At 43.3% G+C, this 18728-nt stretch overlaps 1 protein-coding gene across 4 annotated transcripts in view; it reads right to left on the bottom strand.

The window, feature by feature from the left end:
* The window catches only part of AP1S2 (adaptor related protein complex 1 subunit sigma 2), a 31090-nt gene extending 30097 nt beyond the window's left edge, over positions 1 to 993 (bottom strand). For 2 of the 4 annotated variants that reach the window (XM_041416501.1, XM_041416502.1), the window contains exon 1: positions 800 to 991. The gene's annotated coding sequence lies outside the window, so the exon portion shown is untranslated. Of the gene's footprint in view, positions 1 to 799 lie in introns of all 4 variants that reach the window. The other 2 variants (XM_041416500.1, XM_041416503.1) reach the window with 2 other exon arrangements.
* Between the last annotated feature and the right edge of the window lie 17735 nt (positions 994 to 18728).

The raw sequence follows: 18728 nt of genomic DNA on the forward strand, positions 1-18728 counted from the left end.
CTGAGCAAGGTCAGTCAAGCCAAAGGCAGAAGAAAGCGCACACAAGTTTCAGAAAGGGGTGTTTAAACCATGGGCTGGGGAGTGAATATTCCCCAATTTCAGACTAGCCACGTCCAGCACTCTCATGGTTTCATTTGCGTTTTCTACCCAAAATGACAGAAAAACAGCACAGCAGACTCTTCCAACACCCAACCTCATTTCCAATTCACCGGATCAGAGCCTTAGAGGAGCAATTTGCACTTAAAATCTTTCTGAAAAGCCTCGGAATACTTTAAAAGACATCAAGCCTCCCAGCGGAGAGTCCTACGGCATAGAAAAGCCCAGTCTTTTCCCACGATACACAAAAGGAGAGATTAAGCGCTTTCCCTGCGGTCCTATGTTCCAGCTCTCGCTTCCTCTAAAGGAGTGATGTTGCAATTATATTTTAGGAGCAACTTGCCGGGCTGTGTTTTTCAGCAGCCGTAAGATTAAAAGAAAAGGCTCCAGCTTTTTCTCTTTTGCCTTTTTGCTCGAAGTTGTATCGGGCTGGAGAAGTTTCCCGGGCAATACGACAGACATGAAATACGATGCGAAATCCCAGCCTGGTCCCGGGTGACAAGCGTGACCAGCGCCAGCCGCGACGAGCGGCGGCCGCGCCCGCAGCGGCTCCGCGGTGCCGGGGCGGGGGCAGAGCCCCGCAGCCCCCGCAGCCTCCCAACATCCCGCCTCGCCTCCCCGCCGGCCCCAGCACCGCCCCGGCTCCCCCGTCGCGGAGCGGGCGGCTCGGGAGGAGAGCCCGGCTCCGCGCGGCTGTGCTCACCGTGCCCGGCGGATAGCGGAGCTGAGGCGGAGAAGAAGGAGGCACCTCTGCCCACACCAGCACCACCGATGTTGCCGCCGCGGCCGCCGAGCGGGACTGAGGGAAGGGTCGGGAGGGGACGGGAGGTGCCGCCGCCGCGAGCGCGCGCGCGCCTCAACGGCCGCCCCCCTCGGGCAGGTCAGGGGCGGGGCCGGGACCGCGGAGAGGCGGGGCCGGGATAGAGGGGGCGTGGCCCGAGCGCCTCCGGACAAAACTTTATCAGCGGCCGTGGAGGAGGGACTGGGGAGAGCTCGGCCTCACCCAATCGGAGAGCTCAGCGCGCGGGCTGGAGGGAGGAGCGAAGCCGTTCTGGACCAATGAGAGGCAGGAAAAGGCGGGGAAGGCGGAGCTGGTGTTGGCGGCAGGAGGGGCTGGAGCAAGAGGCGGGGTTTAGGTGCCCTAATCCGCGTGGCCCGAATTGCGATAAGGCAACGGCCGGCGCGGCAACAGCCAACCAGGTGGCGCGGTGCAGATAGCGGTCCGAGAGCAGCCAATGGGCGGGCGCGGCACGGAGCCGGGGAAATGACATCAGTCAATCAGGCGCCCGGAGACTGAGGCTCCTCCCCCGGCTCCGCCAGCCCCGAGCCGGGGGGGTAAAGGAGGGGCGGCCGAGCGGCGCATGCGCCGCGCGGTGTTTGCTTCCAGCACGTGCGCGCCCGGGGGGCGGGGAGGGAGAGGGGCGGAGGCTGAGGGGGCGCGCGCCGGGCGGGAGCGGCGGGGCTGCGTGTGTGGGGATCGTCCTTCTGAGGGGACCGAGTCTGTGTGGGGATCGTCCTTCTGAGGGGACCGAGTCTGTGTGGGGATCGTCCTTCTGAGGGGACCGAGTCTGTGTGGGGATCGTCCTTCTGAGGGGACCGAGTCTGTGTGGGGATCGTCCTGAAGGGACCGACCCCGTGAGGGGATCGTCCTTCTGAGGGGACCGACCCCGTGAGGGGATTGTCTCTGCAAGGGGAGGTTTTTCCCTAAAGTCACCTTGATTGAGAGCTGCAGTTAGATTGGCAGGAGCAGCCGCCGACAGGGATTTAGCGGCGTTGTGTTTCATTAATGCTTGGTTATAAAATTATCATTCGTGTGTGTCTGCAGAGGCTTTGCGCGCTGAAACAGCTCAGTCTGGGGGTTTGGTTGGTTGGCCGGTTTTGGTTTTGTTGTGGATTGGTTTGGCGTTAAAATTCTAATGGAGATGGGCTGAAAACACATTAGTTGAAAGAAACAGAGCGGTGTCTGTGCAAGCCGAAGTTTACCACTTATTGTAAAAACAATGTTCAAACACCTAAAGCGACATCGTCGCTGCTGACCGCCACCCCCCAGCACTAAATGAACAGCAGTGCCCTGGCCGAGCTGATCCGATAATGGTGTGACAGTGACCGAGAGAACCCGGGAAAGGGTCGTGCTCCCAAAGCAGCTCTCCCTCAGGAGCAGCTCACAGCGCCTCGGGATGTGTCACGCTTTTATTACTTTCTATTGTTGACACTTTAAATAAGTACCCATTCTTCTGGCTACGAAACGGCTATGGCAGCAGAAACGGGTTGGAAATGCTTTTGTGTAAAAATGTGCGTGGTCTGAAAGGAAAGCCAATTTTCTGGCGTTTCAAGGAATGCTATAGTCAGTTGTACTTGAGGAAAGCTGCAGATGTATTCCTGATTTTATAGAAGAGGTTATAATTGTAAGAGTGAAGTGGCATGAGGACAAGGAGGCATATGTGAAACCAAGCTGAATGGATCAGGCAATTGCAGTATTAGAGGTCGTGTAGAAAATGAGAGCTGCTGTTGTAGGGTCTTGTTCCTGTCACATTTAATGTTCGTTGAGCAGCTGTCCCGTTCTCATGTTAACCTGCCTTTCATCGAGCACAGGAACAGTTGTGCGTGGATCTGTTACCTCAGAGAGTCTGCCCTTACACCAGGCTGTCACTTTGCCCTCAGCAGCTGCCAGGCTTTGCAGTTCTGCTTCTTTCCTGTGAGGTAATTCCGTGGTCTAAAATACCCTGTTTTTCAGAAAACTTTCATAAACAATCTCTTTCCTAATTAGCACTTCACTCATCTTTGAATTCAGCGTCATGTATTTGGTGATTCTCTGAGTGCATGTACACTTCAGGGGCTTTGAGACTTCTAAATAATAATTTAAGCCAGCAACCAAATTTATTTATTTTCATCTGTGCAATTTCCAGTTTATTAGCATTGTTATGGTAATGGGAGCTCCAAAACGAATTTCTGAAGGAGTTACACCAGACCTGAGTTATGATTTGTCATTTGTTCCTAGCTCAGTGAAATATTTCTGCATATGGATCAAACCACACATTTTGCAAACACATAGTTGATTGAAATCAAACTACCCAGATAGTTCAAGAAATGCCCATGTTTTGGTGGCATAATGTCTGAGTCTTCTCTGTAACCAGCAGAGGGAAGAAAAAAAATTTGTTTTCCCGTCCTGTATTTTTTTTTTTTTTTTTTGCCAGATTTTACTGCTCATTTACAGTGTGTAATTTCATACAGTGATACAGGGGCAATTGTTCCACTACTTTTCTCCCTTCTCTCTTGTATTTGGCTGAATTTCTTGACTGTAACCTGGAGTTTCTTCATTACATCTGGGCAGAATCACTCTGCTATACGCAGTTTCGGGTGCCGTGATGAGGCATGTGAGACCTGTGCTACATGCACTGGTGGAAACTCTATCCAGGTGCAACTTGGCAGAAGCTTTCTGTCTTCCACAGCCTGTCCTGCCTCCTCATCCCAATTTCAGACAGAGGATGCGATGTTCTCAAGCCTGCTGGGATTGTATGATCATTCCTTATTTCTCTCAGAATGACCCTGCTTATTTTAGGCAGTTTAAGGTGTGATTCCATGTCAGTTTCAGATCATCTAAACACCAACTTCTCCCACCCTCTCCTTCCGTTCCCTCCTCTGTGTTCCCATCTCTTTTCCTGTCCTGGCACTTTGCTGCATCTCCTATTGCCAACAAGGCTGTACAGGTTTTGGCTGTACAGGTCACTGAGGGGGTTGGCTGCAGGACTGAGCACCTGTGTTGGGGGACAGGGACAGAGGTAATGCTGGCCCTTCTGTTCCTGCTGTTTCTTTCAGGAACTTCAGAAGACTTGCTGTTCACATTTTTATTTTTCCGTGTTACAATTTGCACTAATTGTCACTCTTAATACAGACTCCATCATTTTTTCCTCTATGACATTATCCTGTCTCTTACCCATTGAACTAGAAATGTACTGAATTAGCTCTAATTATCAAATTGATAAAGATATATATGATGCTTACAACAATAATACATCTTCCACAAACCCCTGACAGTGCAAATGTCAATGCAGTCTAATTTTAACATGACACAGTGAGTCTTCTGTTCATTAGCTTTTGTTCATTGTCTTATATCCAGCTTGATAATAATACCCTGATTTATTTTGGATGGATTTTTTCTTTTTAGCTGCTATAGTTGTAGAATCCTCTGTATAGTTGTAGAATCCTTTGTATTCCATTTTAGATGTAAGGCAAGTCTTTGGGGGATATATTCATTGACCATAAGACATTTGGGGTCCTCAGCCAAGAGTTTGCTTTGTTATTTATTTCCAGCGTGACTTGAGATACAGAAGAGAACTGCCTGGAGCTGGGAATAGAGGCAGGAAGGAAGCTTACATCAAACAAGATTAAATTTGCTTGGGTTTGACTGGTATGGTTTATGTCAATTTTGGTGGGTTTGTTTGTTTGTTTGCTTTTACTTAATTAGAGTATAGTTGTTTTGTCTGGAAAAGTAGGTCTTATACAAAAATTAATGCCATAACCTCCTGGCATTTGGCACTTCATGCATGTTGTTATTGCCAAATCTGAAGCTCATAAAATAACTTTGTTGTGTTTCCACTCTCAGCCAAAGTGATGGGTAACATGAACTTTATAACATGAACTATTCATTAATTCAAATGGAAAATTTGCTTACTAAATTTTAATAGCTTTTTTTTTCTTCACATGGTATTTAGTAAAGAAAGGGTTTGCTCCTGCCTCCTTGTCAGCCATCTCAGCACCTTACAGAGGGGGGCAACATACTTTAAGAGTACACAATGTGTTTTTGCAGTCCTCTGCTGAAGTGGGGTGTGGATGTGTGAGTAAGACTCACTCTACTGTTAATTTATCTTCTTGATGCTCAATATCAGGCTACATTTTCATCGACTGAATAACTGTGGAGTCATTATGAAGGCAATAAGAACTGAGTTACTACCCTTGGAAGTGATTGCTGCTGGATTTTTGCCTCTTAAGCCTCCAAACAGGATGTTACGTTACGGAATGCCGTTCCCTTCCCTGATGTGCTGTCTGAGCATTGGCCAAGCTATCAGTGTCCATTATGATTCATGAAGAACACTAATCCCAGTGGAACCAATGGAAGTAAAAATGAGACCACAAAGGACAGTTTCCATTGCTTTTTTTTTGTTGTTGTTTTTTTTTTTTACAGTGCGCAATCCATCTTGATGAAATACTATTAAGTGCAATCTAGTAGCCTGATTGCTAGGTGCTATTAAATCATCAGATTGTGGCTGGTTGTGGCTGGTGTCCTTACTCCTCTGTCTTTTCTTTGTAGGGGTTACCAGTTTGCCTGTCTTCTTTTAAACACAGTTGGTTTTCAACAGACACATATGGCTCTCAGGAACACAGATGCCAGGTCGCATGTGTCTCAGGCACAGCTCCAAAATTACTATCATGGAGGTTTATCCCTGAAGCTGAATTTTCAGAGCTGAAGGAATAGTTTGAAGCTGAAGCGTGCAGCCTGGTTATGATAATTACAGTCTAAACCATGCCTTTCCTGTGCTTTGGAAAATAAAAACTTGCTTTTGTAAGTGTCTGGATATGAAGAAATGAGGAAAGGGAGTATGGTAGATGCCAGTCAGTGAGAACTTTCTGTTAGCTAACATATTTATTAGCCTCAGCCTGGTGCAAGACACAGGAGCCATTTGAATAGGACACACACAAACCAGCTGACAGCACTGGCTTTGTTAGGTTAGTGAGCAGCAGATTTCTCTCTTACTTAGGTCATGTTCTTACCTTCTACTTGTCCGTGTTTATATTGGAGTAGTGCTCAGAGGCCCCAGAAGTGAAGAAAATCACTGCAGACATTTATGAAGAAGTTATGTTCTAATGCTTCTTCCCGCTCCACTGCTACAAACTCTGCCATAGTGCAGCAGAGAACCGAACAGCTTGTGAAAGAAGTGTGTGAGGAAACCTGAATTTTTAGCCTCACAAGAAAGTGGCTGGGAGGAATGGAGAGAGGAAAGGAGAGGAGGCTGACATTTCTGAGACTGCATCAGTACTTTAAAGAGTTGTTCGATATCGCACCTCACGTATATCTTGCTCGTGCTTTGGCAACCCTAAGAAAGCAGTTGCTGCCACTGCGGTTTCTGAAGTGGCTGATGCTGCAGGTTAATCTGCTCACTGTATCCATCTCCTTATATGAAGGAGTAGCTGGACAGGCTTGTGCAGAACTACTCAATATTTCCCAGGATAAAGATTTTTTTTTTTAATATACTGGGGCATGACTTTGGATAGGAGACCCGAGAAGTCAAACATTGAGAGAAATACACTGCAGCAGGTTCTTTGGTACTCAGTCTGGTCATCCTAAACCCACTGAAGTCGTCATTTAGGCATCTATGTCCACTTCTGTCCTTGCTTTGAGACAGGCCCAACTGGTGATCCTATAAGGCCTCTTGATCTGTGTATGGAGACTGATCTAACATACCTCAGGAGGTACTGCCTTTTGCACCAAAGAGATAATCCAGTTTCCAACCTCTGCCTTTCCCACATTGGCACATTGCTTTGCGTAGCCACGAGATATGGACTTCCACAGCAAGTGTCTTAATTTTCAGCACATAGAAACTTTTAGTGAAAACTTGGAAACTGCTGTGACTCTGAGGTGGCAACCTGAAACCACAATTTTTCATGTTATAATCAAACTCATAAATCTCCCAAACTTCCATACTGATTCTACAGTATTAGACTAAGCTTTCATTTCAAATCATTCTGGAAGACTCAGTATAACTTCCTCTATTGTTTTAAAGAAAATATATTGCATGTTCTGCCACTTCCATAAAGGGATCACACAATCTGTAAGATCTTCATTTACTGCTATTTTCTTCTTTGGTTGAAGTGTTTTAAGATGATGAAACTGGGACAGTCAAGGCCTGTAATCCATTTACTGTCTAGTTTTAAAGGCTCAGGAAGAATTTAAATGATGTGTAGATATTGTGCTGGCTGTGTCCACTTGCGACAATTTTATCCATGTGAATTCTCGTTCAAGCTGCCTAGACCACCTCTATTGCCATGGCTTTGTGAAGCCAATCTTTGCAGTGCATCCCTCAGTCTTCAACAAAGCTGCAGAACAGCAGTGACAGCAGACATCTCTGCCAGGGGGATATGTGCATCATTTACCTGGGAACTCGAGGTTTTGACAGATTTTGAAGAGCTAGAGTGCATATGGAATGAGTGTGATAAGGCTCAGCATAGTGTCTCATGGAATGGGAATGTGATTTTATAAACAAAATCTCTTTAAACTGTTGACTGTTTCTTTTTATGCTTTCACACCCACATACTAGGAAATACCAAAATGTGTGTGTTTGATTGGTCTGGCCAAGATCATGTGTGGGATCATACAGAGAATAAGGATGCTGTCTTATTCCTCATTGTGCCCCTGGGTTTCTTGGTTGGCAAGTGACCTGATTTTGAACTTGCTTTTTATATTCTCTGGGAGGGAGTGGTGTTTGGGATGCTTCACCTCACTATTTTGTTTCACTTTTCACAAATCAATGAATTTCATGAATGTGTGTTGCCTTTGTATTTTTTTTTCTTTTTTTTTTTTTTTGCCCTGGACTTGTTCTATGTCTTGTTTGATACGGTATCTTTAGGTCAGTTTGTTCTTCCTCTCTGTCCACATAAATTTTTAACACATCCAACTGCTTCTTCTGCTACTTTCACACACACACACACAGACACTTCCACCCTCACTCCATTTATGCCAATCTTAATATTTTTTTCAAATCACTGTAAAAGAAACAAGTAGCTTCTCCTACCTCCCTGAACATTTTGTTCAAGTGCAAGCCTTGCTTTTTATTTAATCAGCATTTATTTAATACAGCAGGATATCAAATACACTTAGAAGACTGTCCCAGTAAGAAGGGACCCCATTTACTCTCTGACTTTAGAATTCTGTGCTGTTCCAGAGGGTCATTAGTGGAACAGAGCCAAAAGGACATTCAATTATTTGCTCAAGTCTGAAAGGCCAGTGTTTCACAAGTAGAGAGCATGCTATTAACAAGGATGAATCCTTTGGCAGTGTATCCTTTCTACTGCAAAATGCTTGCCGTGTGGAACCCAAGGCCCTTATTATAAATTCATGAATTATTTTAATGCATTCTGGCAGCTTTCAGAAGCACTGCAATCATGTGGAAGCAAGAAAAAAAAAGATCACTGGTTTGTGAAAAATAATACAGCTATGCTCATATTTGATCAAGTTCTCTAGCGGAAAAGGAATAATTGAACTTCTTAAAAAAATTTTTAAAAAATTGAAAGACATTTCTAGTACATTACATCTGACCAGTCGATTTAGAAGTCTTGTTCACTTAAGAGATAACTCAATGTAGATCATCAATAAAAGAGAAAAGATGTCTAAAACAAGCATGGTCCTTGGTGTATTGGAGGAGTTGTAAAACCATGTTGTAAACCTTAACTACTCCTTGCCAGAAAGTAATACTCTAACAGAAGAATCTAGCTTTCAAGAAGTCCTTTCATTTCTTCATAATATTTTAAACACTCTACCCAAATTCTGAGTTTTGCTTAGAGCACTCTTAGCTTGGAGGCAGTTTTTGTTGCTGAGACAAAGGTTTCAGAAAGGTAAGTGGATCTGAGAGTGAGCAGCATTTGTTTCCTTGGGGCAGTCTGGTGCAAAATCACAGTGACTGTCAACACGTAACATTTTTTGTGGTAGGTGCTTGAAGAAGTATCCAATAGCTGATTTCTAGTACAGTTTTCATATTAATATTTTTCCCATTAAGCATCTGTTATGGAAACAAAATAGATATTATGTGATCACAAGCCAAAGAGGAAGTATTGAATAGTATGCATTGAAATGAAGAGTGTCGTGTATAACACAGTCGACCCTGATGTAAGGCTGAAACTAAAGATTCAGACTTTCAAAATTCTGTCCCTTATTTCTGTAGAGCCAAACATAGCTGAGCTTTGGATGGGGCTCATAAATGCTTTAAAATTTCTTCCTTTTGTAAGGCGATCCCACTTGCTCAGATTTGCAGAAAAATTGATGTAAAGAAAGCTTAAATTAATCTCTCTAACCAGTCTTCCATGAAGAATTCAAAGTTTAACAGTTTGCTTTGACACTGATAAATAATATCAATAATAATAATCATTATCATCATTGTCTTCAGAATTAAGCATCTTCCCTCTCCATTCAGTCATGAGTAATTTGCATAGAGGGGTACCAAAAAACAGTGTAGTGAAATTACCCCCAGGTAGCTAAACAGTCTGAAAAAATTAGACCTGTGCATAAACTACAGGTAAATTTTAAAAGGTTTCTCAGACAAGAGACCCATGCCTGAAACAGAGCAACAAGCCAGGAAATATTTAGGTTGGTTTATATTTATTTACAAATGTTTGTAGCAGATGGTTACCAACATTTCATCAGTGTGGCTGTTTAAGCAACTTAAAAGCTGTAACAAACAGCCCAATTTATGTAGCAGCTCGCCTGCTTCAGCCCACTCTCACTTGTGTTACCCAGAATGGCTCCCATTACAATTCATCACAGCTAAGTAGCTGAAAAAGGAAATAGTGCAAAACCAGGAAAGCAGCCTGGCTGTCCAAAGCTGGAGATCAGTGGTTTCCCATCACAGCTGCCTGCTTTGAGAGATACTTCTGTGCACAGCAGTTTTCAGAAGATTTCTCACTCTCCCATGTACACAGTGTACCTGCGTTGTTACAGTTTGTAGAGACCACAGAGGCAGAGACTACCTCAGGTGCTAGTTAGGTATCATTTACCTCACCACTTTCTTTTTAAGAGAGCACATTTAGCAGATGAACTAAGCTAGTCTGCTCTTTCCCCACATTACCCTCATTTTCATACAACAGCCAAGGTGGCTTGAATGAGGTGTGGCTGACAGGTGAAGGTGGCTACTCAAATGGGTGTCTGTGGTTGGGTATGTGTGTATGGGTTAAAAAATACTGTCTGAAGAAAAGATAGAAATTAGGGTCTCAGTTTAATTTCCCCCAAAGAAGGCCTCACACCTAAGAATATTGCATTTAGAATTGTCATATAGAATATAGAGTTTGTGTACCTCCTATTGAAACAGAGAGCTGGGCTGCTCCCTCTTAGATACCTGATTTGTTCACAAATTCAAGAATAAAGATTATCTCTTCGTAGGCAGCTGGACGAAACTACCTACACTGTAATGCCAGTGTAAGTAGAAGAAAGCATCAATTTTATCACCATAAAAAGGATGGACAGTATGAGTAAACAGTGATTTAAAAATGGAAACAGGAATGCTTGCTTTGTAAACATTTATTGTGAAGCTGACTTTCCTGTTTGTTTTCTAGAAAGTGGTAAGGAAAAGGGTAGTTGCTGGTTAAGGAGAATGTCACTGCAGATGGCTCAGAGTAGAGTGTACCACCATCATTTCACTGTCTGACTTGGCCTCAGGGGCTGCCTGGTGTCAGAAACCCATGCTCAGTAAGAGCTCAAAGTGTGTGCTCACATTGGTGTCTGATTTGCACTCATTTCCTGGGAAATGAGTTCCTTCCTGGGAAAATTCTATCTACAGTGACAATGTACAACATCATGCAAACCAGGTGGAGTCTGAACTGGAAATGGTTGCAATTTATGCTGATTTAATTGATTAGGTTGAAATTACTAAAATGCTGAAAATAAAAGGGGTTTTATTCCTTTTCTATCTTTCATAGCTCAAAACAATTCTTATGAGAAAATTTCCTAAATTAGGAGTGATGTGCTTTAACAAATTCTTTCTATGTGACTTGGCATGTTCCACAAGAAGTTTAATTTAAGACCAAGGTTTGCATGCTTAGATCTGATGCTTGCCCACTGCACACTTTGCTGAGGTCCCCCCTCAGAGCTGAGGAGCTCTGAGCTTACACATTAGCCCAGCGTGGGAACATTTCCATGTCACAGTGTGACAGATGCTCCCATTGACTCGTTATTGCTGTACCCATTTGTGTGTACTGGAGCATTGAGCCAGTAGCTCTCTGTGTGCCAGGACTTGCCATTGTGCCACCCATGGGAGCCCTGGCATGCCTGGGAATGACAGGGCTGTGGGTCAGGGATGCAGGACTACTGACACTGGCTTGCCTGAAGCCTCACTGCAGATCCACCCAGTCCTTTAGAAACAGACAGGAACTAGGTTAGTTAGTTTTGGGTCTTAAAGCAGCTCCAGACTGAAATTGCTAGACTGAGGAGGAGATGATGGATGTGTGCAGGCTGGAAACTGGCTGGGAGCCCTGAATAACTCTCCAGTGTAGACATTGACACTTTGGAGACTTTGGCAGCATCTCTGCTTACCTTCCCCTGAGTGCTGAGTCATCCTGCTCAGCTGGGATCAGCAGCACCTGGCCAGGGGAAGGATGCCAGGGATGCCACTGTGCTGAGGGGCTGTGCCTGACAGGGGCTTGGGGTGCACTTTGAGGTTCAGGGTGAATTTTGGGGGTTTGTGACACTCTTGATTCCTGGATGTTCCACAGACAATCTCCCACACACAGGGCAGATGCCTCTGGAACCAGGCAGAGCCAGGCATGCAGGGTCCATACCAGAAAAAGGCAGATTCAACAGACACCAGGCAGGCAGACTTATATGGTTGCCCTTTTCTTCCTTTGCTGCAGAGTGGAGCCAGTGTCTTGCCATCTCTTAGGAAACAGAAGCTGTGGGCCTTGCTGCTGGTGGATGCAGACAGTGCTGTTAGACTTGTCTTAGAAATTCCTGGTAATGACGTATTTAAAATAGAGCAGATTACATTTTCATTAGTGTTGCCACTTCTGGAGAGAGAGGAATGCCGAGTGGCAATCATTGTTATTGCCTTAACAGATTGTGTCTATGCATAGCTGCCACCTGCCACTCTCAGTACTGTGCTGTAAAATTGTTTGGGTAATGCTATGAAGGTACAAATTTTTTCTGGGGAAAAGACAGTGCTCTGACCTTTGCCTCAATGCCCAACTTCCTTAAGACTTGTCCAGGCAGTAACCAGGGTCAGCATGAAATATGGCATAGATTGTTTAGAAGGTGTGGCTTTGAGTCCTTATGCTGTGTAAATCCCTACATTCAGCAATTTAATAGGCATGTCTGAATTTGCACCAATGGCAAGTTTGGCCATGTCTTTAATTTATAATCCAAAATCTTTGTCACAAATCTGGAGAAAATGACTCCACATTTTGATCTTCAACACTGGAAACCGTTCCCATGTAAATGCAAATTGTGGATTGGCTGTGGTCAGAGGCTTGTGATATGCAGTGCTTCTATTTTAAATGTGTGTGGAAAGAATGGATTTTGTAGTTGAAAGCCTGATAATTCTGTTATCCTTGTTCAGTTTTTTACCACCATCTGTTCTTGCGAATCAGAAATTCCTGACAGATCATATGAGGAAAAGCTTACTTTATTTCTCCGTGCAGTAGGCAAACCATTAGAATTACAAAAATCTGGTTGGGGGAAGAAATATGTTTATAAAATGATTGGTTTAAGTCTTTGTTGTCTGAGAAAATGACTTTTTAATATACTGGCAGCTGTCTCCCTCTGGCATATTTTCAGTTTAACAGTTTATGTTGGAGCCAGATCATTTGTTTCATAACTGTCTGTAGCGTAACAAACAGCAGTTTTAAATCTCCCATCAGCCCACACACCATATAAATGTTATCTGTCCCAATTGGGATACTTTTCCAATCACTGTTTTCTTAATTGTGCCTGAAAAATGCTTAAATAATATGGTCACATGATAATCCTCTTTTAAGGCCCACAGAGTCATCTGAAACATTTGGGTGTTTTTATTAGGTCATTTTAATTTAGTCAAGGAAGATACCCAGCACATTAATGCCAAGTAAATAAATAAATAAATAAACAAATAAATTTGCTAAAGTCATTCTAAAATGCTTATTTAAATCCTGCCTAGGAAAAATATAGTGTTATTTTTTGGTTCCTAGACCTTTCAAAACCTAGTTATGTTAGGTTTATATTAGGTGGCAGCTATGTTAGGCACTGTGCAAATACACTCTAGATGCTTACAGGCTAAATCAGGGTTTCAATGAAAAGTTTTCATACTTTGCTTTCAGATAGGAGAGCAATGGGCTTCATGGTCTCCTTCTTCCTTTTGTATCCAGTAGTGTTCAACAGATCCGTGCTGGTTTTGTGAGTGCAGAAGTCTGCACAGGGCTAGCTGTCCATGCTTCCATCCCTTGGGCAACATACAGGACATCCTCACCACCACTTTGGTGCAACACCTGCACCTCGGATTGAAAACTGCATTCTGAACACTGAAAAGAAGTCATAGGAGTGGCAGCTGGAAGGGAAACAGAGAGAAGCGCTCTTCTTTTCCATCTAAAGTGGTCTTCTGACATCATTTTATCTCCTTAACTGTATCTTGTGGACATGGCAAAGCAGTCTCAGCACTGGATTAATATTTCTGTTATTGGCAGTGTGGTGCTCTCTTTCCCAGTTCCATAGGGAAAAGAGAAGATTATAGGCCAATTGATCTGTAGTACAGTCTGATGCCACCAATTTGCATTTGTTATTTGGTAAGGGTTCCTTACATCCTTTTGAAGAAATGTTACTGATTTTGCTAATTGATTAGATCTACTCATTGTGGAACCAGAGCAATCTTCAAGCACCTTAAGGCTTAAAGATGTTCTTTGATCATAACAATAGCATTGTACCATCTCCTAAATCCCATTCTTCTAATAAATATTGCAGCTGAGTTAGGAAGGATGTACTGTAAATAGAAAATTTTCTAGCTAACCACATAGCAAATGTTGCCAGTCTCTGGTATATTTCTGAGATGCATCTGTGTCCATGATCTGTCCCCAGGCTGTATGCATTTGGAACTGAAACACTTATTCTGTGTCACAATAATGTGCTTATGGACCATGTTAAAACAGAACAAATATTAAAACCTTTGCAAGTCTTGTACTACAAATGAATTGATGCATAAGGAAGGCAAAATACAAGCACTCTTTAGGAAGAAGTGTCTGGATAAAACATCTATAAGGGAAAATGTATCTGGAAGGTGGCTTTTTAGGTGAGAAGCTGAAGCCCCATTAAATAAGTAAATATATGTTGACAGGCTACTGCCATGGTGAGGAAAGGTGGTCTTCTAGTCTGTGCCTTCTGAGGTTTTCACTATAATCTATAACTACTGATACAATACCAATATGAAATGCAGAGGCCAAGGTTGTACTGTGCGTCCCTTCCCTTCCCTTCCTACTGTGCGTCCCTTCCCTTCCCTTCCCTTCCCTTCCCTTCCCTTCCCGAGCTGCCAAATCAGACCTAGCCCTGACTTAAAGTAACAGCATGATGTTTTGACTGTGTTGGCCCTGGGAGTTCTCACTGTACACAGTGTTGGTTGTGTGCTTGTCACTACTCTATAGAAGATTGCAGCATGTAGAGCCACATGAGGAGTTTGGGGATAACGGGAGAGTCAAGAGGGCTCTTTTGGCACAAGTTATGATGAACAGGAAGATCTTTTAACCTCAGAACTCACCATGTCAGGAAGGCTGATGTTCAATGACAAAAGAAGCATAATGGTCAGAAGGGGAACTATGGGACTTGTGTGAATATCTTAGATGATCCAGTTTAAACTTGAAGACATACTAAGTCAGGAAAGCACATGTTGCATTTGTTATTTAATCTATCTCTCTGAATTATTTGGATAATCTTAGCAAAGATCCAATCATTTTGGAATCTGAAAAGCCTGCATGTATTCTATTTTATGTATGTGACATTCTTTTAGAACATGGGCTCATGTTATTGAACCTCTGGAAAAACATTCCATGTAAGCTATTCAAACTGAAGTTGCACCTGTACTTACCTGCAGATACATTTCAGCTCTCATCAGAACGTTCTGTCTGTGGGAACCAGAGTGGAGGAGAGACACCAGTTCATCACTGGTGCTTGCTCTGGTTCAGGCACCAGAACTCCAGTGTGCTCCCAAGTTTGGTAACAGAGGTGGAAGCAGGAGGGGTCTTCAGGGCTAAACAGTTTTGTTTGTGATTTCCCAGATCTCAAGTGTAAATGGAGGAGTTGCTGACAAGACCATGTGCAAAGATCTCAGATCTGACTCATTTTTTGCTTCCTCTCTGACTTGGGAAGCTCAGACTCATGGTACGTAGGCAAAGCAGTCATGTCTACCTGAGCAAGAGTCAGTTCTAGCGGGCTCTGCCCGCATAGTGGCATTCAGTGTGGGCTTTTCTCCAAGTGTGAGGGCTTTGGTGCAGCACAGGATGGAACATAGCTCTCCTGAGGGAAAGCAATGCTGATGAGAAAGCTGAAATTAAGTCACAGTACTAGAAACAAAAATATTAATAATTTTGAGTAAAATGTTCATAATTGATTTTTAAAAACCCCTTTCATTCAATGTTTTAAATTGTGGAAGGTCTTGCAAGATGCTCTCAGCTCTGAAGTGTGTCCTAAAGTATTTTTTCATCTATTCAGATGGCAGTGGAGTGCCAGGAATGTCACATTCTGTGTGTGCAGATGTGTTATAGCATTCATGAGCTTCCGTGCTGACACAGGTTTTGTTGGAGCTCTCTGACTATAACAGATCTCAAATAAGTGATTGTTCTGAGTAAATTGTCTATGCTATTGTTTTCCCACTGCAAACAGAACAGATCCATTTTTAAACAGGCTGGATAAAAACAAGACAGAATTCAATGTTGGGAAAAAAGGACAATTTCAATTATATTTTCTCTGATATTTCCCAAACTCTTGTCATAATTGTTTTTATTTTTTTTTTTATTGTATGGCTCTTTCTATTCAATAATAGGCAAAGCTTTGGAAAGAGTTTCCTCCCATTAATAAACATGGGAATAATACACAATCATTCACTTAATATTTTGTTTCTTACACAGATACAAAAGGGACAGACCTTGGGAGAACTTTGATAAGGCATTTCTCCAGGCCACAGCTGAAGAGAGCTGTGCTTTTGTTTCTCAGATTTCAGATGCTAATTGCAGCAGGATACTTGTCCAATGCATTAGTGAAAGCCTTCAGTAGGACACAGGTGCTCCAGCAGTCAATATTCACGGTTGAGCAGGTGAGCTGAAGCCGAAGTGTCTTCCTGGGGAGCATGGTGCTGTCTGCCTGATCAGCCATTGTGGGGTTCCTGACCTCTCATGGTCAGTAGAGGGCCCATGTAAAATTTTGTGAAGAGGCACTGACAATGCAATACAGATGACAGCAGCCTGACTCTTGAAACTCTCACTTCAGTTCAGCCAGATGCAGTATTGTCTTAGATTATGATTTACAGGACATTTACAAGATATATCACTTCAGAGCAAGCAGAACAGCAGCAGCAAGTAGGGCAGCGTGCCTGAGCAAGGTCTCATGTACGTGCACCCTTAGAGGAACAGCCTTTGGAAGGATCATGATTTACAAGGCACTCTCCTGCTCAAATAGGCTGCTGGTTTTGGGGATATCACAGGCCATTCTGTCCACCTTTCAGCTCATCTGCTTTCTGTCCACTTGGCCCCACTCCTCTGCTCTTGGGGCTGCCTGTAACCTCATCCACCACCAGCACGTAGAGGCATGACCCTGGCCAAGAGGGAGATTTCGGGCAGCTTCTGGCTAAGCAGGCAATGCTTCTCCCCTACCATGCCCCTCATCCCATGGTCCTGTTTAAACCCTAGCTGAAACCAGATGGTGAATGTGCTGCTGCTGCTATAAAGGAGAGGGCAGTCTGGAGGGAACCTTGCTGCCTTTTCTCTCCCTCTGCTCTTGGGGCCACATTCCCCCAGGCACTGGGGTCCCTGGGGTACTGCTTCTGGTGCAGAGCTGTGTAGTGTTACTCAGGGAAAAACAAATGTCTGAAGCCAGAGAGGACCCACACTCATGTCTTTAATTAATACAGTGCCTTGAGACTCCAAAGGTTCTGCTTAATAGGACGCATACGAAATAAAAGACATTTATGTTCTAGAGCCTTCTGTTGTAAACTGCAGTGTCAGCTAAAATGTGTGTATTTTTAAATTTAGCTTTCATACTATATCAATTCCAGAGCCAGTCACGTTTTCCCTGTGGTAATATTACTAAAGTAATTCTCACCTGAGCCCATTGCTTTATTTTGTGTCGCATCATTCTTTGATAACTAGAAACATACCACAGATATTATGCATGTACTGGAAATAAAGAATTATAGGAAAGAGTTGTCTCATCCCTGAGAGTGACAATGTATTTTCCTGTTCAGAGCATTAGCCACAGACTGTCTTTTGGAGTAGTTCATGATCAAAAGGTTCTCAAACCAGTTTCAGTGATCCACCTTCCCTTTAATAGCCCCAAAGTGCCTGCATTATGTTCATGGTGGATTCAGACTTTTTTTTCCTATTTCAATTGCAGCAATTAAAGACATTAGATCACAACCGCAGTTTGGGTGGGGTGAGAGGAAGATCCACTCGTTGCTCCACATTTTACTTCATTCTCATGCTAGCGCTATTCTGGGCAGCACTATCGCCAGATGTCCTGTCTAAAATGGTTTTGTTTTGCTGAAATGCATATCACTGCTTCATTTTGTTTTCAGCAATATTCCTGCCCATTGCTGGGTGTTCCTGTGAGAACAAGATGCCATCTTGTGGCTGGATTTTCATCTCCCAAACCTGAGCTTGCTTTTCCAAGAAACTAGTTCAACTGTCCTGACAGCTTGAGAATGCAAAATAATTAAACCTGTAATTTTGGAGTTCATTATGAACTCAAGTCCTCCACTAAGATCTACAGACTTTTACACTAAAACCTGGACATTTTTGAGGTAAAATTGCCTGCTATTAATCATCATGTAGAATCTGACATTTATTATCTGGAGATAATTTTTAAATTGCTGAAACAAAATGCTCATATGGGCAGATTATTTTTTCCAAAGTCGAGCAAATATATTAAATTTGGAAAGTGTAATGATTTTGTGCAGCTGCTTGGAAAGAGGTGGTGCAAGCATTATTCAAGAGAAAGCTTATGTTTTCCATAATTTAGATTTATGTAAATAGCAGTTAGCCTCATATTTTCCACCTAGCTTCTCAACCTCAGGTACAAAGCTGAGTAATAAGAACACCAAAAAGCAAAATCTGCCTGGAGTATAAAGTTTATAGACTTTGGGAATACTTAAATACAGATTTTTGTCCAGTTGGTTATTCAAACATTGCCCATGAAGTTAAAATCTATGCTATTCCCAGACCTCTCATATATTTTGTGCAATATAAAGATCCACTTTCTTATTCCATTCTCTTCAGTAAATGAAGGAAAAGCCAAGGGTAGGATTGCAGAAATCTTGTAGCAATAGAGGATCACTGCTACTGAGGTTTCTTCACAAGGACTCTGAGCTCTGTAGGCAGAGCAGTAGAGCCCTAATTATGTCACAAACAGCTCCAGTCTCCGGAACAGCTGACAAATGAAAGCAATAACATGGATATGATGCTGCTTTACTTCCCACTCCTTTTGGGCTACAAGCTCAGTCCAGCTTGGTTCTAAAAAACAGTTTACATCTTTTGGACCTGCTGTCAGGGCACAGCTGTGCAGAGTCTGCAGACAGACACTGCCTGTGTTGGGGCTAAATGGACTCAGGTCATGCTGACCATGGACACGTGGCTCTACTCAAAAATGAAGCATGCCCAGAAACTTCCCTGGGAGTCAGGACTGCCTGCTGTGGGACAGCCCACGTTTGTGC

This window comes from Onychostruthus taczanowskii, unplaced genomic scaffold (assembly GCF_017590055.1).
Source record: "Onychostruthus taczanowskii isolate IOZ18803 unplaced genomic scaffold, ASM1759005v1 scaffold52, whole genome shotgun sequence".
NCBI lineage: Eukaryota > Metazoa > Chordata > Aves > Passeriformes > Passeridae > Onychostruthus > Onychostruthus taczanowskii.